Source organism: Lemur catta, chromosome 10 (assembly GCF_020740605.2).
Source record: "Lemur catta isolate mLemCat1 chromosome 10, mLemCat1.pri, whole genome shotgun sequence".
Lineage (NCBI taxonomy): Eukaryota > Metazoa > Chordata > Mammalia > Primates > Lemuridae > Lemur > Lemur catta.
In genome coordinates, this window is record NC_059137.1 from 16,249,646 (window position 1) to 16,271,933 (window position 22,288).

Consider the following 22,288-nt stretch of genomic DNA (forward strand, 5'->3'; position numbering starts at 1 on the left):
GATTATTTTACTTTGGGATAGCTTGAATTACTGGGAGTTTCTTCTTCATGTTTTATGTAAGTTGGCCTCCCAGGGAATCCCATGCAATGACCAGGTTCTATCCCTGTTTCCATGAAATTATTTCAGTACATTCATTGAATCTCAAAGCACATTCCCTGGGACACTAGTCACCCCCAAATCCAAGCCTCCAAGTTATACTGATCCCACCTCCAACATGCCCCTTGCACCCATTCTCTTGTCTCTATTTTCATCACCTTCAGCCCTGGTGACAGCAATAGCCTCCTAACCAACGTCTGCATCTGCCCCTGGCATGTGGCCACCAGACTGGTCTTATACAAAAAGTTAATCTGTTCACATTCTGTGTCTATGTAAGGTGCTTCACTAGCATCCCATTTCTCAGGCTAACATCTAAACTCTTCATCATGATCTTCAGAATCTCTACCCGTATCTTCCCTCGCCATTATCTCCACCCTCGTCCCTCCTCTCTCTCCCTCTTGCTCACCACAATCCGGCCACGTTGTTCCTGGTCAAGTATCTACTCTCTTATGGTGCAGGGCATTTGTGATGTTGTCCTCCCTACTTGGAAATCTGCGCCCTCCCCTTAATTTTAGCCTGGCCACACTCTCCTTATCTTTCAGGCTTCCCATTAAATGTTGCTCCCTTAAGGAGGCCTCCTTGAACCTTCTCCATAAAATATGCTCATCTATTTTGCTCTCTCAGAATACCCTGCTAATATTCCCTTAAAACACTAATTATGATTGGTAACCATATGCTTATCTGTACAACCCATCAGTGAAGTAATGATCTACCAGGTCAACTGTATTTCCAAATTTATCCTGCTAGTCATACCAGAAAACCAGTTCAGACAAAAAATGGTGATAGATAATCTAACATCATCTCTTCTATGTGCCTAGAGCTGGAATGAAATAATCATGATAACATGTACTTATCTGGAGCACTTACTATATTCCAGGACCTGTGCTAAGCATTTTACATATAGGATCTTATTATCTGAGAGGTAAGTACTAACGTTATCCCATTTTATATCTGTAAGGAAGTAAGGTCACATACCAGTTAAGAGGCAGAGCCAGCATTTGAGCTCAGGCTAGCTCTAGTGACCATATTCCTAATACCACCACTAGAGAAATATAGTCTTGAGGACCATAGCTTTGACTTACGAGGAAAAAAAAAAAAAACTCACAAGGTACATGAAGTACTCTACGTTTTGCACAAAACCATGAAGATAAATCATTCAATAATGTAATTAGAGACTAGGATGTCAAAAGGGATGTTAAATGGAGCTTTTCAAGGTAAAGAATTGCACTACTTAAAGTTATATTATTATCCCCAAAAAGGCAAACACAAGGGGCACCAACATGTCAAAAAAGGGAGCACAGAATGCTGAAGGGTTTATGAATGACTTCAGGGAAGAATTGGCTGCAATAATTTTATTTATATACATGTATATAAATATATGTAGGCATATAGGCTTTTTTATGTGCATATGTATGTACATATATGTGTATATATATTTGGTACTTCCTTTTTAATAGCTCTATTTATACTTATAAAAATACTGTATGCTTATTGTTTAATTAATCAAAATGTTTTCAAATCTCTTATCCTCATGTTCTGCCAGTCTCTAGATTAGCACTATTGTTGTTCTAGGAACCTGAGGCTCAGAGAAGAGAAGGAGCTTGCCTGCAGCAAGTTCAATGGCAGGATATGATTAGACTCTGAAGACATAGAGCAGGTAGAAATAGGGCAATCAGGGCAGACCCCATGTCAGAGGGATCTGGATCTCTACCAGAAAGCTCTTTAACTCTTCTTTGGGGTTTCCTCATCTGCACAATTGAAGTTTAATGCTTACTTTTGAGGACTCTTGTAACAATTAAATCAGATGATGTCTGTGAGGCAACTAGCCCGGAATTTAGCACATAGTAGCTGTTCAGTACTTTAGCTTTTTTTCTTTCTCCTTTCCACCATTCTGGCCCCTTTCCCCTTGTCTTCTGGATCCACTTTATAAAGCAGCTCAACTGAGATGATGCAATGTTTCAAGTGCCTGACCCAGCCCTTCTGTGGGATCATGGCCATGGCCTTGCTTGATAAAAAGCACCACATAAATACGCCTCCTGGAAATGCCGACATGACCCCAGTTACAATCAGGTGACACCTTGGGAAGAAAAGAAATGGATGTCTTGGTCTCAGCTTATAATTCTGGAGAGAACTGGCCATAGACACAGCTTCTTACCCTGGGCGTCTCTGGACTCAGAGGTGTTAGTTGAACCCAAGTCCCATTGCCTTCCAGGCACAGATGAAAACTAGCTCTGGGTGGATCTGCTCTTAAGTCCACCTGCAGTTCTTTTCTTCTAACCCCTCTTTGTTTGTTGGGCATGTGCAGAGATATGTGGAAAGAGTAGGGTTTAGAATCAAATCCCTGTTTTGCAACTTGCTGGCTCAGTGACCAAAAGCAAATTACTTTTCTTCTCTAGGCTTCAGTTTAGCCAGAGAGGGAGAATAATTACTTGTGTCATGGGCTTAAGTCAGGATTAGACTCAAGCCTCCTCTGGAAGATATGGAGGATGTGTTATTCTCTTCCTCGTGTGGTTTTATTGGGAGGGTACCCAAGTTGGGTTGACTCTGTGAATGCCCAGGTTCTTGGGCCTCTTTGGGCAGGAACTGGGAACACTGTTCCCCAGATCTCTAACCATCACTGCATCCCTGGACCCTTCCAGAGAGGACCTGTAGGGCCTCTGACTTAGGATTTTACCTACCTAGGTAGGCCCAGCCACGGTAAAGAAGACAGGGTTTCTATAGAACACAGCATCTGGCTGCAGCCTTTTTAGCCTGGGGCAGGAACTGGGTTGCACAGACATGGGGGAAACCATAATCAAGACCCCTGAGAATCTAAGGTGTCACCTTGAGCTTGCCTAGTAATAAGCAGAAACAAAGTAGTAGACTCAACCAGCGTCATTCATTGTGGATGGGGACCGGAGAGGCAGAATGGCAACAGGTGAGAGCACTAGCTCTGGAGTCAGCTGATGGGGTTTGAGTCTTGACTTTCTCACATCTTAACTATATGAGCTTGGGAGACTTGTTCCACCTCTTTGATCCTCAATTTCTCTTCTGTTAAATGGGACTGAAAAGGTACTGACCTCTTATGTTTAATAAGATCAAGCGTTAATACATATCAAGCCTTAGCAGCACTTGCATCTAAGGGTAAACTTACAATGAACATTGTTTCTTATAACAGAGAGCTGTGCCTGCTGGGTATGCCCTGGGTACAAATTTCAAAGATAAGCCTTTTACCTGCATTGTTCCCGTTACTCCTTATAACAACTCCACAAAGTTGGTTATCACTAGCTCCATTGTACAGATGAGAAAGTGGAGGACAAAGGAAGAGAGGTCATGTCACCTGCCCAAAGTCACGTAAGCCAGGTTCACCTTGGTCTTATTCCAAAGCCTTAGCTCTGAACCCATGAAACTATATGTAGTGGAAACTTATATTTCCACCCATAAAATGATAACAGTAAACATCAATTGATATGTTAAGTCCTTTTAATTTATTAATTTTGGCCAGGAGAGGTGTCTCACATCTGTAATCCTAGAACTCTGGGAGGCTGAGGTGGGAGGATTGCTTGAGCTCAGGAGATTGAGACCAGCCTGAGCAAAAGCCAGACCCCATCTCTACTAAAAAAATTAGAAAAATTAGCCTGGTTTCATGGTACATGCCTGTAGTCCCAGCTACTCCGTAGGCTGAGGCAGGAGGATCACTTGAGCCCAGGAGTTTGAGGTTGCCATGAGCTACGATGACACCATTGCACTCTATGCAGGGTGACAGAGGGAGACTCTGTCTCAAAAAAAAAAAAAGGAAAAACAAAAAAATAAAATAAATTTATTAATCTTCATAACAACTTTTGGGGGTAGGTGGCATTATCATCACCATTTTTCTTATGACAAAACTGAGGGTATTAAGAAAAAGCAATCTTGAAAGTTTCTTCTCAATCTATAATTTACTTAATTGCAATGTTTTCCACATGTGTTCAATGGGAAAACTAATTTTGTAAGTTTCTCTGTAAAATAAAGGCTTCCTGTGGCAAACACATTTTAGAAATTCTGCCCAGGAAAGCCCCCATTTGGAGAGGCATAAAGTGCATTTACATATCAAAGGGACTGAGGAGCCCTGGAGGGAGAAAACCTGTTAAACTTTGCTTAACCCAGTGTTTTCCAAATGGATTTGACCAGAGAGAGCCACTACCCTCCCCTTCTCTCCTGCCTCATACACCAGCAAGGCATCTGCCAACATTCTGCAAAGCTTCTTGACAAAGTTCATTCTAATTCAACTCCACCTACATTCATTGAAAGTCACATTTGCGCCCATTCCTAGTTGCTGTTTAAGAGCGTGCAAGAGAATTTCTGTCTTCCTGCAAGTTCAAAATCTTCTTGATAGGAAGGAAAAATGCACAGTAAATATTTAGAGAATATTCCAAATCTTTAATTCAGGTGTTTGATGCCAATGGTGCCTCCTCTGGGAGACAGGAATGTGGCGGAGGAGAGTAGGAACAGCCTGGAGGGGGTGGGGGAGTGGAGAAGTTAAGCTGAGCCATGCAGAATGAATACCTGTGAGCACCTCAGCCTGATCTGCAAAAACAAGGTGATTGGGCTCTTGAGAAACCTCCTAGCATCAAACAAACACTCATTTATCAGTGGTGGGGAAATCCCATTCCTACAACTAGATTGTTTCATACTCACAATTATGGATATTTTTCTTGCGAGAATTTCAATAACATGGGTTGCTTATGGTTATTATGAGGATTGTTGTTATTGTTCTTAAATTAGATGATCATGTGATTATAAAACCTATAAAACCTAAATATCTCGGAGGAAATCCTGTGTTTGGTTTCATCCATCTTTTTCTAGTACCACCTCAAACTCCATGACCCCTGGAGGTTTCTTATCCATTCTTGTAGTTTTTATCACCCACTGCTTCCATGAACACAACAAACTGTCTAGCAAAGAAACCATGTGAATCACCCAATCCACAGAAGCTTCCTTCCTTTTCTTTTCAGTGTTCTTGTTCTACATCTCTGTTGTTTCTGAATTGTCATCAGGTTAGAACCAAGGGCTGTTTAATGGAAACCAAGGTCCCTGATTAATCCCCAACACATTTGAGTTTCTTTTTGACAACTATACAGGATAAGCAACTGTATTGTTAGGTGACCTGGAGAAAGGAGGGTACACCAGGTAGTAGGACCAGTAGAAGCAAATGCTGGGAGGTTGGGGATGGGCACAAGGACAAGGGACTGAGAAGGACAGACAGAAGCAGTGGGTGTGTGTTGCCCCAGACTGGGATCTCCACTTGGCTTTGATGAGGTGCTGGGTTTGTAGCAACATCTCAATCCCTTTTGCTGCTTCCCTGTCATTACCCTCCTCTCTGTCAAATGATCTCTATACAGTTGCTTCTCTGGACATATATTCATCCCCCTGACTTTTGTGTGGGCTCTGGTGTCAGAATCAGGCTCCAGGGTGGGTCTTCTGCCACAGTCTGTCTCACCTTTTCCTTGTTAATTGTACTGCTTCAAATATTCTTTGGAACTTTGGGACAAAATGGCCCAAACTGTGGACCAAGCTACATGGCTTGAGAAGTCATAAGTCTTAGGTGTGAATTTACTCCTCCTCCACCACCTGCCCGACACCCCATGAATGTTACTTCCATATGTGCACATAGGTATTGATCAATTAGTGCCAATTTAATGGTGAGTTCATATGGTGTGTGTTTTTCCATTCTGACTTGGGCGGTGCAAAGGCAATATATGTAGCCAAAGTGTTTGTACCCCTGTAATATTCCGAAATTTAAAAAAATGCAAAATAATAAATATGAAAAAGTCATACGTCTTTATTCAACAACTGTTGACTATCTAAAATATATGTCTAATATACACAAGTTATTGAGTGCCTAATATGTGCTATGCTGAACACTAGAGGTATGAAATGAGGGGTTTTGCCTTAAAGCATCAACAATTAGATAAGAAATTTGCTCATGTTTATGGCATGAAATAGGAAGATAGCAAAGCGAAGGATTCTACTGGAGTCAGTACAGAAATTTATGTAGGAGGTCACATTTCATTGGACCTCACAGGGTGGAGAGGGAAAGTCAATCACAAGAAAACATACATGGAAAATCCAAAGCATATCCTTGTGTAGAGGAGAGTGGAGTACAGTGATTTGAACAGGCCCTGTGGCTGTCAGTGTTCAAAACCCTCCTCTGTTATTTACTAACTGTGTAATCTGTAACTGGGGATGATCAAACTTATAATTCTTGGGAGATCCAGTTTTTTATCTGTAAAATGGGAATAATAATAATACCAACCTCATTGTGTTGCTATAGGGAATAAAAGTGAGCACATGCACATAAAGCAGTTAGCACTGCCTCTGGCAAATAATAAACTCTGAATAAATGTTAGCCAATGTCATTAAATTTAAGAATTTAATAGTAACTCTGACCACGTGCCAGGCACAGTTCTAGTGGCTGGAGCTACCACAATGAACAAGACATGCAAGACCACTGATCTTTTGGAATATTTATTCTACTTGGGAGAGACAGAAAATAAAGAACATGTTTAAAGGTGATTTCAGATGATGCTGAGTACTAGAAGAAAAACAGGGTGCTGTGATGGAGTGGCCATTCAGGTTGGTCAGGGATGTTCTCCCTAAAGAGGTAATACCTGAGCTAAGACTCAATATTGAGAAGGTCTAGCCATTTGAAGACCTAGGGAGAGAGACAGCAGGGACAAAGGCCTCAGGTGAGAACAGTCTTTCCAGGTAGAGGCATGAAAAGGAGGCCAGGCTGGGTGAGGTGGAGTGGCAGGGGGAGGGAAGGATGTGGTAAGAGATGAGATTGGGGAGGTAGATAAGAACCCACAGGTAGGAGCTGCAGCACACAGTAAGAAACTTGGCATTTATTCCACATCACACAGCCAGCTAACTGCAGAATTGAATGAGAAATGGGACTGGAGTGAGCAGAGGATTTGGCTATTTCTGAGTTTTAAAATTCACCAGACCTGAGGAAGGAGCACATTTTCCCCATTATTTGTCTGGCCACTTTGGACCAGGAGAAATTCTCTCTTCTGATTTCTAAAATGGTCTTCATCCACTAATTAAAGTGAGAATATTAGTAACCAACAATCTCTATTTAGCCCTGATTTTATACCTTGGAGAGGGGAGAAAATTGGAAATTACTGCTGACACGTAACCGTGTCCTTGAGTGCTCTGGAGCGATGGCTGCTCTCTCGTCGATTTAGCCGACTGTGGTGTGGGAGAAAGACCTGGCCTTGGAAGGTGTTTCTTGCATCCATCAGCCAGGGTCTTGGCAAGCAACTGAGGCCACACCAAAAAGAGTGATTGGAGATGGTTTAATGGAAGGACTATTGATTGACAATGGTGTAGGGAGGATTAGGGAACTTCCAAGAGATGGTAAAGCAACTTGAGCATAAATACAGTGGGGAGCTGTTTCCATCCCAGGCCCGATGGGACAAGGGCAAGGGAGTAGTACAGGAACCCTTAGAAAGCCATAGCTGGAGGAAAGAGCCCCTCAACAGAGCTGTGGCTTCCACAGGATGATGCAGCCCCTGCCCAAGTGCTGTACAACAAGGAGAGACTCAGGAGGATAAATACCTGGACCTCTGTCTCTTCCCCTTTTGATCTCCTGCTGGTGAGTCCTGCTGAGTGAACCCATCAGAGGCCAGGAAGCAGCAGAGCTGTGGTAGGTAGAATACTAACTAGCTCCTCAAAGATGTCTTATGTCCTAATCCCCAGAATTTATGAATATATTAGGTTACTTGGTAATATCGTTTGGATATTTGTCCCCTCCAAATCTCATGTTGAAATTTGATCCCCAATGTTAGAGGTGGGGTGTGGTGGGAGGTGTTTGAGGTGGACCTCTCATGAATGGCTTGGTGCCTTCCTTATGGTAAGGAGGGAGTCACTGTTCCCAGGAGATCTGATTGTAAAAAGAACCTGGCACCTCCTGCTGGCTCTCTCAGGCTCCCTCTCTAACCATGTGACACACCTGATCCCCCTTCACCTTCTGCCATGATTGGAAGCTTCCTGAGGATTTTACCAAAAGTAGATACCAATGCCATGCTTCTTGTACAGCTTGCAGAACTGTGGGCCAATTAAATCTCTTTTCTTTATAAATTACTCAGCCTCAAATATTCCTTTCTAGCAATGCAAAACTGATGAAGAAAACGTGGCAAAGGGGAATTAAGATTGTACATGGAATTAAGGTTGCTAATCAGAGAGTTTTAAGATAGGGAGATTATCCCTATCTTAATATCTGAGTTGGCCCCATGTAATCTGAAGTTCCCATAGAAAGCAAGAGGGAGAAGGAAGAAAACTAGGGAGATGGCTGCACGAGACAGAGTCCACCTGACATTTTAGGCTTTGAACCAGGCCACAAGCCAAGAAATGTAAGTAGCCTCTAGACATTAGACGTGGCAAATAAACTGATTTTCCTCTAGAGCCTCTAGAAGGAATGCAGCCCTGTCACCGCCTTGATTTTAGCTTGGTGAGACCCATTTCAGAATTCTGGCTTTCAGAACTGTAAAAGAATGTATTTTTCCTGACTTTGGCTCCTAATTTTAAAGTACTTTGTCATAGCAGCCATAGAAAATAATACAAAAGCCCAATTAATGCATTTTGTAAAAGCACAGAGTAGAATGGTGAAGGGTAGAAAGAATATTTTGAGGGTTCGATGGAGTCTATTCACCTGGGTTCAAGTCTTACGTCCACCTTTACTCTATGGTTTTGGTCAGACCACTTCACCTGCTTGGGCCTCGATTCCTTCACCTGTGAAACGAGGGCCATCCAGCTACTTCAATGGGTTGTTGTGGGGAATAAACAGCATAATTGATGTAAAAGTGTTTTTAAATAAAATATTAGTTTGTTTATAATGACATCACATAGATAAAAGGTATCTGAGACATCTGCAATATAATGAGCACAGGATAAATGATTAAATGAAAAATCCCCACCTTAGATATTCCTTAGTTCAAAACCTTTTACTTCTCCCTTACATGCTTTTCCCATTACAGCTTTTTCTGATGTGAAAAATTAGGGCATGTCTCTAAAGCATACTTCCCCATGGGGCCCAGAGCCATCCTGGCTGGTCTATAAATCTTTTCTTTCAATGTAAAGATTTATGGTTCTTGTTGAAAAAGATAGGTTGCAACATGCATACACATAATCACGCATCCAGACACATATTGCATGTTCTAGAAAATGAGACTGCCCATGAGAGACATAAATAGGGAGTTTATGACTTTTTAATCACCCATCCCACTAGCAAATCTATCAGGCTCATGTGCACACAGACAGTACATGTCTTCGTATTAATTTATACATTTCCCATAAAGGACACCCAAATAATTAAACTTTGCAGCTCCCTGTGAAGCACACGGATGATAAAACTATACTTGCACATACACCCTACACCTGCCTTACCTCCTCTGGCCCCACAATGAGATTTGAGGCCAAATAAATACTTAACACAGGCAGAAATGTGTCTCCTGTATGACAGCCATGAGGAAAAGTCAAATTACTTTTCATGACTTTCAAAATGGCTTGAAGAAGACAAGTTGGTTTATGTATTAAATTTATCTGGAATTTACATTTTGATTGGCCAACAGTCTGGGCAAATTCCACAGTAACCTATCGATCTGACAGAGACATCTGACAGCTCCCAACAATTGCTGAAATGGCTTTTAAAACCCAGCTGGCCGGTGAGAGCTGGGGAAATTTTTCCAGTGAGCCATCTCTCATTCATCTTGTAACAGCTCTCCCACCTCCCCTACCAGCCTTGGGGTGGCTTTCAATAAAGCCAACGGAGACATATTTCCAGAGATACAAAATAAAAATCCCCTGGAGTCTTCCTCCATTGCTTCTCCTTCCATTGGCTTTCCATTTGCTTTCTTTCAGCTATGATCATACTCGTAGGCTGTCTTCCTCCTTATTAAATCCACAGTCAGTTTGGGGACTGTTTCCTTGATACCAATGAAGATAACAACTGTGTCTCCAGGTTACCAGCCTGGCATATTTCTAAAATTCTCCCTCATCTCTGTGACCCCAGCTACAGATACCGAGCCAGGAATCATTCCTCTTTCTCTTCTCTTATCCAACACGCAATCTGTCTTCTAAGATTTTTTTAATCATTCCAAGCCAGCCTGACTTCTTACACCCTGTGTCTGCACCAATCAGTCTCACTTATTATCTGTCTCAGATTGCTGTGGTTTAATTCAGTGAAAAATAAGTACCTATTATGTTCACGGCATTGCTATGGATGTGTGTTTTAACAAAACCCTCAAGTGAGTCTAATGCAAGGTAAAGTTTGAAAACTGTAGTTTTAAAGTATTTGAGACATATACACAACATCTGAGATTGATTTCTACAAAAAAGGGACAACAGAATGCTAATGGGGATTCAGAGAAAGGCTTAATGAACTCTGTGAGGCAAGGTAGGACAGGAAGGCTTCTGGGAGGAAAGGTCTTTATGCAGTACTTTGAAGGATGGTCTAGACTAGAAGACATTTCTAGACCAAGGATGCAGGGAGAGCAGAGAAATAATGCCAGCATGGCAAATATCTAACACTTAAACTGCCCTTTTCAAGTCCCTGACCATGGCAGACATTACTAACAGATCAAAGTACTTTTCCTATTGAGCATTGTGAGGATCTTGGGATCTTTCAAAACACACTTCCCCAGGCAGCCAATAGCCATCAATTACAGTTGGCAGAGATCAGCCAATTTCCGGTTTCTGGAGTGGAGGTAGAAATGCCCAGGCAATGGACCTTCTACTGGGGGAGGCTTAGGAGAATAAAGTTCAATAGATGCTCAATTACAAAAGGCCTTGAATGTCAAATAAGAATTTGAACTTGTTACCACAGGCAATAGGGAAGCCATTACAGGTTTGATCCTGGAAGGTGAACTGATCAGGGCTGTTTTATAATCAAACATTTTGTCTTCTAGTTTCTTTAGATAGTAGTTTCCAAACTTGGCAACCCATTAGAATCACCTGGGGAGCTTTCAAAATTCCTGATGCCTAGACCACACCCCTAACCAAATAAATCAGGATCTTGGGGAGGTGGGGGGTGCATTCCTGATGCCTAGACCACACCCCTAACCAAATAAATCAGGATCTTGGGGAGGTGGGGGGTGATCTGAGCATCAGTATTTTTTACAGCTGCCCTGGTGATTACATATGGTTTGAGACACAGTAGTTTACATTATAAATTTCCAGAGGTGAGGATTCTTTGTTATCCATCCATTCCCATATCCTGCATTAACCTAGCAGAATGTCTTGCGTAAGGGGCTTGGTGCATGGTTGCTAGAGAATTAAGCCAGTGTTGAATTGGGCTAATGTGTTGCACAGTTACTTACCGTGTAAAAATCACCCTGCCTTCTCAGGTGGGAAGGTTTCAAAAAAGAAGCCAAACATCTTGAAATCATAGCAGCATTTTCACCCTAAATTTAGTCCTCTCGATGCGTGCTCTGCTGAGAGATGCAATAATCCCAGAGTTTACCAAATTTGAATAGACCATAATTTTTTTCTTTATGTCCCTGTTGGAATAGCTCGTGGTGAGTGGGAAAAACAGCAGAATTGGAGAAAGGGTCAGACAAAGGGAATGCCTATGAAAATGTGGGTAGGATTACATGACTGGGTAGGTTGGAAATCTAGGAAGAGAGTCCTCAACCGGGAGCTCAATGTTATTTCCTCTGAGTCTGGTTTTGCTTTATTTCTCCCAAATCTCATGGCTTACTGTTTAATTACTCATTTCTCTCTTAGCATAAAATACCAGGGTGTGGTTTTTTTGCATGATTTTCTCCCCAAACAGATAATTTATTTCCATCTTTGTATCTTTCACATAAGTGTTTAACTCTCTAAATTTGTATTCATGTCGGTGAAACTGCCTTGTCCAGAATGTCCTTCCACACTCTTCTCCCACAGAACCAACTTCTGTGAACTCCATTGTAAATGTTTCCTTTTGCCTCCCCAAGACAGACCTGTGGCTCTCAAGGAAATGACCTTCGTCAAAGCACTTATTTCATTACAGTGACATGATTTTTCCCAATTTTCTCTCTCTCTTTTTCCTGATTATAAAAGATGCGTATGTGTGTGTGTGTTTGTGTGTGTATTCTCCTACACATATATTTAAAAATACAGAAAAGGTGTTTTGAAAAAATTTGAAAATCCTTCATAATTCTATCTCCCAGACAAAATCACTGACAATGGTGTAGTGTTGGAGCTATTTTTGGTGACTATGTTAACTTAGTTGAGATTGGAAGTTTTATGGAAGGGTGTTTGTAGTTTTGAAAATATGATATTGATGCAGACATTTTTTAAATTAAAAATTCTTTGATACCACATATTGTATAATTCCATTTGTAGGAAAATGTCCAAAAAGACAACTCCATAGAAACAAGAAATAGATCAGTGTGTTCCTGGGGTTGAGGTGGCAAACGTCAGTGACTACAAAAGGTCACAAGAAAATATTTTGGATGATGCGACTGTGACAAAAGTAGATTGTGCTAGTGGTTGTCCAACTCCATAAATTTACTAAAAGCAAATGAATTTTGTATTTATAATGAATGGGTTTTATGTTATAAAATTATATCTCAATAAAGCTATTAAGGTGTTTAGAAATCCTTCCCTAGGCTCATTTACAATGACTACATCAATTTCCATCATATGGATGTACCACAATTTTAATGATCAATTCTCTCTATTTAAGTATATTAAGTGCTTCCAATTATGCTATTATTAAAACATGTGCATACATGCACATACACAAATCTCTGTAATGTATACATTTGTGTATTTTGTCTGTATTACAAATTATTTTCTTTGGGTCTTATAAAAGGAAATACTGCTTTTAAAATATTTGAATGTATTTATCTCTAGATACAATTATTAAGTTGTTTTCTCAAAAGATGTAGAAATTTATAGTCCCAGCAGCAGAGAAGTGCTTATCTCATAGATCCCAGTTTGGAGGAGAATTTTTTTCCCCACTTTTGGTAATTTGAGAGGTGGGGATAATAGCTCATTGTTTTAATTTGCATTTATTTCATTGCTAGTGAGGTTGCCTTTTAAAACATATGTTTATTTAGCATTTGTATTTCCTCTTTTGTGAATTGCCTCTTCATGTCATTTTATGTCCAGTTTATCGACTGGAATTTGAACATTTTATATCAATTTCCTTTGTATCTTAAGGGTAACTCTTATTCTATTAAATTTGTTTAAATTTTTCCAGTTTTTCCCCCTAGTTTTCAATTTTGTCTTTGATGTTTAAGTAAAGATATTTTATATTTTTAGACAGTAACATCTAATTTTTCTTTTTGTGTGTAATTTCTTCCTTTTTTAAATTAAAATACCTTCCTTTCCTTTACCCCTCAATTTGATCAATTGTCAATATGACTTACTTAATGCTTTTAAAATTGCATTTAATTATTTAATAAATCTGCAATTCATTAAAGTAAACAACATTGGGAAGTGCTTCCCTGCACCCCAAGACTTTTAACCCGTGGGTAAGGGGACTCATAACCATGTATTAAATATATTTCTCCCACAGATTTGTGATACCATTTTAATGATATATTAAGTTTCTGTATTTATGTATAAATTGAAACTTTCTTCAATATATACATAGAGAAAATGACATGTCTATTTTTACAAAAGCATGATTTTTAAAATTATTTTTGTTGTATAATATAGGGGAATAAATATTTCTAATAATTCTTATTTTTCAAAAATGACACCTATTCTTACCTGTCATTACTGTAGATGAATTTCAGAATCATCTGGGTAAGTTTCCAAAAATCCTATGAAGAGTTTTACTGGAAAATATGATAAACCTATAAGTTAATTTAGAAAAAAAACCCTGATCTCTTTACATTATTGAGCTTTCCGTCCAGAAACACTGTTTATCTTCTTATTTAGTCAAGTATTTTTTATACCTTCCTGTAAAATTTTGTGGCTTTATTCATAAGCATCTTACAGTCTTACATATTTCTTGTTAAAGGTATTCATAGGCATTTTATGATTTCTGCTGCTATTATACATATTTTCACATCATATTTCCCAACTAGTTATTGCCAGCAAAGAAGAATGCTGTTATTTCAGTGTATTTATCCTGTAACCATTCTCTTTGCTGAACTTTCTTATTAATCTTAATAGCTGTTCAGTCGATGTTTTTGAGTGTTCTAGATAGCAAAATATATTTTTTTGCAAAGTCTGATAATTTTGTTTCCTCTAATCAGCCATTATTATTTGAGCAAAGCTATCTTTTTTCACAAAGAGTAGAAACCTATGCAATATGGCACAGGAAAAGTGGATGCGTCTGGTGAGGTTGGCAGAGGGGCTGTGACTGAAAGGAAAAAAGATACAACCAGGTAATGCCATGGAAACAGGCATCTGCTATAGCCTGGTCTCATGAGAACTGGAGCTAGGGAGCTCCTAGAAACCAAAGCCACTCTCTCTGTCTCTTAGGAAATACATGATATTTTGTTTTCCTCTATTTCTCGAGTCTCTAATCTCTTCTTGTCTCTGTCCTTTTTTTCACAGAAAATTTTCTCTGTTGCCAAATGGCTGCTGAAAGTATACCTGTCCTCTTACTGCCAACATCCAACATGGACCCACTATCTTCTCTCTGACTTTATCCCTAACTGCTCAAGAGAGAGACTGGTTAGTTGCTGTGCAGCCAAAGGATTGGCTGATCTTGGTGCAGGGCTCCACATCTGGCCCCTTCAGCACTGCCCAGTCATATGGCGGAAACGCAGCCTCAAAGTCTATTTCTCATCGGGTCTGTTGATTCTGTTTTTGGCAAGTTTTGCTGGTTTCGTACCATGCATAAAATAACTGTTCAACTTCTCTGCTCTGGCAGCAGCTTATAAATTGTAAGAATTATCTGTCCGTGCAAATTAGAAAGAAATTACCTGGGAAAAACAAAAACAATTGTTTGGGACCAGCAGTTTTCAGTGATGTAATTCTTTGATAACTCTTTCAATTTCTCCCATAGTTATTGCTTCAGTCAGGTCATGAGTATTTCTCTGTTTGTCTGTTTCTTTACTAGAACACAACTTCCTGGACAGCCAAAACCACGGTTCATTGATCTATTTGTGCCCAGTTTCCAGCCAGGGCCTGGCCCTTGATTTGTGTTGAGTTGAAGTGATTCAAATCAGAGCTAGCAAAGAAAAGGAAGAGAGGGCTGGGTATAAAGCCAGAGGATGAGAGTTTAAGTATGAACTCAGTTATTTACTAATCGGGGGGATTCAGGTAAGTTGCTTAATTCTAAGTCTCACTTCTCAAATATGTACAGTAGTGAAGTTTGGGATGGGAGTAAATGGGGACAGGAACCTCCAAAATCTTTACCTTGCTTTAACATTCCAACTTAAGCTTAGATATAAAAACGGAATTCCTAGCACGGAAGGAAAACAAAAAATACTGTTCAGAATCCTATGTTAATCCTTATGGTACCAGGGGGTTATTAATAAACAAGTAAATAAAGTAAATGCATGAATTAGGTTTTATTTACCCACTTACCGTGGAAGATAATCATTTGTTAGTTCAAGCCCTGAGGCATTACCTCCTTGACAGCTTGTGAGGTACGTGTGTGAAATCCAAACATTTTTGTGAAAAATCCTAATGTAGTTTTGCGTGTGCTTGCTATTTTAATGTGACCTAACAGCCTTATAATTCATTGTATTTGAAAATTTAAACCGGACCCCTATTTCGTGCATTTTCCCTGGGTGTTGACATTTCTTCGTGCCCTCGATAGGCGTATCTGTGTACCCATTCATATCCTCGTTGGAGTTAGATCAGTTGGTGAGAAGGTCTTATACACAGTTATGGGTCTTTCATGTGCCCTCGGTGTTCTCAATTATGTAGGGTATTTTGTCTGACTAACTGCAGTCAGCTTGTGAGAAAGAAGAAGGAAGAAAATTATCACCACACACTGGGGCAACTGGGTGACTTCCCCTCCCCCTGGGGACGTCCAAGGATAGTTCCCATCTAAAAATCACCGAAAATTCAAAGAAGTCAGCAATCTGCTGAATGGAGTCCCAGGATCAGGTCACGCCAAACTCCAGTTTCTAACGTGCATTTCAAATACGAAACACAAGCACTGATTGCAAATCTGAAGACATTTTCATTCAGCCCCAGGCTAAGATTTTTAATTTAAAAAAAAAAAAAACCTGCCAAGGTCTGCAAGAAAGGCTCTTAGATATTCTGGCCAATGGTTTATTTAAAAATCCAATAATACAATTTCCTTAGCAGCAGGAGACAAGAGACCTTCTCTCAGCTGAATGTCCCATAAATGGATAGTAGTCAGAGTCGCAGTACTTGAAACAGAGTGTATGCAATAGAAGTACATTCCCAGTACATGAAACCCCTTTATGAAAGAGGTTCTACCTTGTGGGCTTAGGGCAGGATTTCCTGAATGTCATAGAAAATAACTGTGTATATTGGGAGCAAGAAGACCTGGCTATCCAGCCTCACTTGCTATCCACGTGAACTGGGCCATTCACATGAATTACTTAAATATAAAATTTAAATATTTTAAACCCCAAATATGGAATCTGTAATAGGCCCACCAACTATTTCCCAACTCTGGCCATTTACAACCCAAGAGCAGAGAAAGAACTTGTCTACATACTGTATAACCTTGCCCTGTTGGTCAGAACTGGCCCAGAGAATTACCCCTGACTCTCTGGGCCAATCAGTCTCCATCTCCCTGGAATCTGAAATCACTGACCTGAAGAGGGACTCAGTTAGCTGTGGGCACTGAGGCTATAATACAAGATCCAATTATCTCAAGGGTTAAAACAACCATTTTGGAGTAGCCACGATGGACTATGGTTAATCTAAGAAGCTGGTCTTTAGACGAGAGACTAGAGAACATGAGTAGACAGAAACAGGGACTGGAGGCCATGTACTGAGAGAGAGAGAGAGAGAGAGAGAGAGAGAGAGAGGAAGAGAGAGACCGTACACGCACAAGCAGACATCTGCTAATATTCTAGTTCCTGTGAAGTCTAGAAGTTAGTTCCATGAGAGTTTCTCACTTCTATTGTCTTGAGTTTCTCTGAATAAATTTTTATTCCTGGAAACTAACCAAAAGGATTCCATCACTTTGTATCTGAGCAGACTTTAGGTATCTTGTCTTACCAATTAATTCAATTAACAAATATTTATAGATCATGTTTTATAAAGCAGGATCTATGATAGAAGCTGAGAAACAACAACGAACAAGACAAGCACATTTTCTAACCTCATGGATCTTGTATTTTACTAGAACAGAAGACCAAAAGAAGGATATGAAAACAAAACTCATATGTAAATAAACAAGTTAATAATAGCACATTAACAATTGAAAAAAAATTAAACACAAATGGAAGGATATAACATGCTTGCAGATCAAAGACAATGTTAAGATTGATCTATAGATTAGAATCAATAGTTACCAAAATTCCATCTGACTTTTTTTTTTTTTTTTTTGCTGATTCCAAAATGTCTATGGAAATGCATAGCAAAACAATCTTAGAAGAAAGAAAAGAACAAATCTGGAGAACTCACATTTTTTGATTTTAAAAGTTAACACCAAATGACAGTAATCAGTATAGTATGGTACTAACATAAGGATAGTAATATAGATAAATGGAATAGAAATAAACCTTCACATTTATGATCAATCGATCTTTGACAAAGATGTCAAGAAAATTCAATAAGGGAAAAGAATAGTTTTTTTTTCACCAAATGATGTTGAGACAATTGGATATTTACATTGAAAAGAATGAAGTTGGACCCATTCCTTATGCCATACATAAAACTTAACCAAAATGGATCATAAACCTAAATGTAAGAGATGAAACTACGGAACTCTTAGAAGAAAACATAGAAGTAAACCTTTGTGACCCTGGATTAGGTAATATTGTCTTAAATACAACATCAAAAGCACAAGAACAAAAGAGTGAATAGATAAATTGTATTTTATCAAAACTAAAAACTTCTATGCTTCAAAAGATACCATGAAGAATGTGAAAAACAACTCACAGAATGGAGAAAATATTTGCAAATCATATATTTGATAAGGGATTTGTATCTGGAATATATAAAGAACTCTTACAATTCAATAATTAAAAAACAACCTAATTTAAAAAGGGATAAAGAATAAATAGGAATATTTCACCAAAGAAGATACACAAATGACCAGTAAGCACAAAATCATACCCAACTTCATTAGCCATTAAACAAATGCAAATTAAAACCACAATGAGGCCTGCATAGTGGCTCATGCCTGTAGTTCTACCACTTTGGGAGGCCTAGGTGGGAGGATTGCTTGAGGTCAGGAGTTCAAGATCAGCCTGAGCAAAATAGTGAGATTCCATCTTTACAAAAAAAATAGAAAAATTAGCTGGGCATGGTGGCACATGCCTGTAGTCCCAGCTACTCAGGAGACTGAGGCAGGAGGATCACTTGAAGTCTAGGAGTTTGATGTTGCAGTGAGCTAGGATCATGCCATAGCTCTTGTGCTTGGGCAATAAAGCAAAATAGTTTCAAAAAACAAAACAAAGCAAAACACAATGAGATATCACTTCACACACCGTAGGATAGTTATAATATAATAAAAAAGAGAGATAATAACAAATGTTGGCAAGTATGTGGAGAAATTGAAATCCTCACACACTGCTATTGGCAATGTAAAATGGTACAGCCACTTTAGAAAACAGTCCAAAGCTTCCTTACAAGGTTTGGGAAAAATTGAGAGTGACTGCTGATAGGTATGGGGTTTCTTTTGGGGTGACGGGAATGTTCTAAAATGTATCATGATAATGGCTGCTCAACCCTGGGACTATACTAAAAACCATTGAATTTTATACTTAAATTGGGTGAATTGTGGAATATGTAATATGTAAATAATACTGTTAGAAGTAAAATATAGGGGAAATGATTCTTCCCCTGCAGGGCCATTAGCAAAACTGTGTGACCAGTTATTTGTTTGAATTTGTATCATTGTTGTAAATTATCCTAAATATTTCTTAACCAACCATAAACTCAAAGGGTCATAGCTATTTATGTGTGGGAAGGGGTGTATTGTCTAAATGGAGTGGAACATCCTTACACATGATATCCAAGAGTGAAGGCACATTCTTAGGTATCAGAAAGCTCAGAATACAAGGTGGAAATTTTTGTCATCGTTTTCTGCTTTGACATATGTGTTTTTCAAAATCAGATAAAGCATTTAACTTGATGATAATGATGATGCTGCTGCTGATGAGAGTTACCATATGTCAACTATTTATTATGTGCCCAGTCTATGCAAAGCACTGCACACGCATTGGTTTCTTTAATCCTTCTGACAGCCCTCAGTGATTTGTTTTATACCCCTCATGTTTAGATGGGGCATTTGAAGCTCAGATAGGTTAGGTTTGCCCAACGTCACACAATTCATAGGGGCAGATTTCAAATTTGAAAGCTGGGAATGTTTGATTCCAAAATCCACACTGTTAACCTCTAGTTATGCTTCTTCTTAACTAATATATTTGCATTTTTGGTTTGTTTTTCTGTTTCTCACCTTTTTAATTATACAATTAATGCATGTTCGTTATAGAAAACCAGAAAAATATAAAAGTATGCTATAGGTGACACTTGGGGATAACTGGGGGTTTGAAATGGGGAAATAAAATTGCTGATAAAATTATCATATGTGTTTATATTTACTACTATTAAAGGATGCTTATGATATAAGTGAAATGTAGTTTATAAAACAATTGTGTTATCTTATTATATATGCTATTGACCTTCGAACAACATGTGTTGGAACTGTGTGAGTTCACTTATATGTGGATTTTTTTCAGTAAAAGTTACACTGAGTGCGCCTGCCTCGCCTGCCTCCCCTTCTACCTCCTCCACCTTGGCCAGCCCTGAGACAGTAAGACCAACCCCTCCTCTTTCTCCTCCTCCTCAGCCTACTCAACATAAAGACGACAAGGATGAAGACCATTATGATAGTTCACTTCCACTTAATGCATAGTAAATGTATTTTCTCTTCATTATGGCTTTCTTAATAACATTTTTCTCTAGCTTACTTTATTGTAAGAATACAGTATATAATACATATACAAAGTATGTGTTAATTGACTCAGTTATTGGTAATGCTTTTGGTCAATAGTAGGCTATTAGTATTTAAGTTTTGGGGGAATTGAAAGTTATATGTGGATTTTCCGCTGCATGGAGGGAAGGTCAGTACCCCCGTCCCCTCATTGTGCAAGGGTCAACTGTATTATATATGTTATATTTCTTACATATGTTACCAAATATATTTGCATATATTTTATATATATATATATGTAAATTACATAAGCAAAAATTTTTGCAAAGAGAAAGTAATTATGCAAAAAATATTTAAAACCATTATGTCCAAATTTATACTCAAAACACTAATTGTCTCTGACTGGATTTAGACATTTTACTTTATTTATTTATTTTGCTTTTCTGTATTTTTGATTAATAATTGTTTTAATATGATCATCTCTGATTTCTGAACTCATCAGTTTCCAGGTGCTTTCCAATTTCTTTGGAAACATGACTAATGCCCGTAGTAAGTTAGACCCCCCTCACCGGTAGACTGCTCTTGAGTGCACCAGCATACTTCCGCCTCAACTGACTTTCCATTAACCTACAATTACAGATCTTGCTCTCATCAGATAAGAGGGGCTTTCCTGTAAGGGAGGCAGGGTGAGAACCAATGTCAAGCAATTAGTAAACAGACTCCACTCACACAGTTGAGTTGCTCTTAGGAGAGGAAGAGCCTCGCACATGAATGACTTGTACTCCATGTTCCCAGCCAGTTACTGCATTTCCCCCATTTTATTAGTCTTTGAAATTCTCCTCTTTTCTGATCATATTTCTCATATTTTTAACTCTCAGTAGTATATCTAGGGGAACAAAAGCAACAACCACCAACAACAAATCAACCTTTAATTGATTAAATTGGGTCACTTAAAAAAAAGTTAGGGGGCTTTAGATATTTTGAATGTAAACTCCACAAAGCACTTACCTTAACAAAGAATACATTAGCAATAATTGAATATTCTCCTGTCCTTTTAATTATTTGGAAAAATGTGGATACTCAGGAAAAGCCAAGAAGACTGATGGCAGATTCATTAGTTTTTATTAATGATCACAAATTATGTTTCTTAAAAATGACAACAACATACACATCCACTCCTCTCCAAGGAGTTCAAAGAAAGTCACTGCTTTTCCAAAAAAAAAAAAAAAAGGCTTTAAGATGAGTTTTCCTTTTCATGATAATAGATCTCAGAATGTAGAGCAGAAAGAAACCTTCTATACTGAGTCCAACTCCCTTATTTTACAGGTTAAGACACTGAGGCTAACATGGGAAAGTTGTTGACCCAACATAACAGAGCAAAATACTGGCAGAGCCAGGAAGCAGAACTGAGTCTCCTATTTTGCTTTAGGTTCTCACCATACAAGATCAGGCAGTTAAAGCAAACAGATAGCATTCACGAGGGTAAGACAACAGGGAATGGTGTGGACTGGGGTGAACTGGAAAGAATATGGTCTGCTACTGTTCTGGAAAACATACATCTTCAGACTGGATTTGGCCCTTAGCTTTCAGTATGTATTCAAGCAACTAACACATTTATAAATGGCTTACTTTATTTACATTGAGTGGAAGACTTCATGGTTTTAATAAAAGGGGCTTGGAGGTCATTTAATTTAGTCTCCAGTGAAAAAATACCCTTTGCAGCCATCAATCTCAACTTGAATCCTTTCAGTGATGGGGAACTTGCTATCATACAGTTTAGCACATTTGATTGACAGACAGCCCCAGTCATTAACATTCTTTTTATTGAAATAAAACAAAATTCCCTGTTATGATTACCTAGTAGCGAACTATTTACTGTGGCAGCCAAACAGGTGTAAGTCTCATCCCTTTTCAGATTGACAGCTTTTGAAATACAGGAGGATGGTTTGCATGCCCTTCCATGTTTTCTCATCTACCCGAACAATTGTTCACATGATAAATGATATTCAGCTGGGTGGTGTGTTCAGAAAGGTGAGGGAAAGTCCCTCCAAACCAAAATAGCTCTTATGGTAGTCCATCATTATGCCTAAAATTAATCCAAGGTACTAAAGTATTCAAAGAGATGTCAAAAGAAGTAGAAAAAAGGTTCAGAAAGGAAACATGGGGAAGGCATTTGAAGTTAATATTAATAAT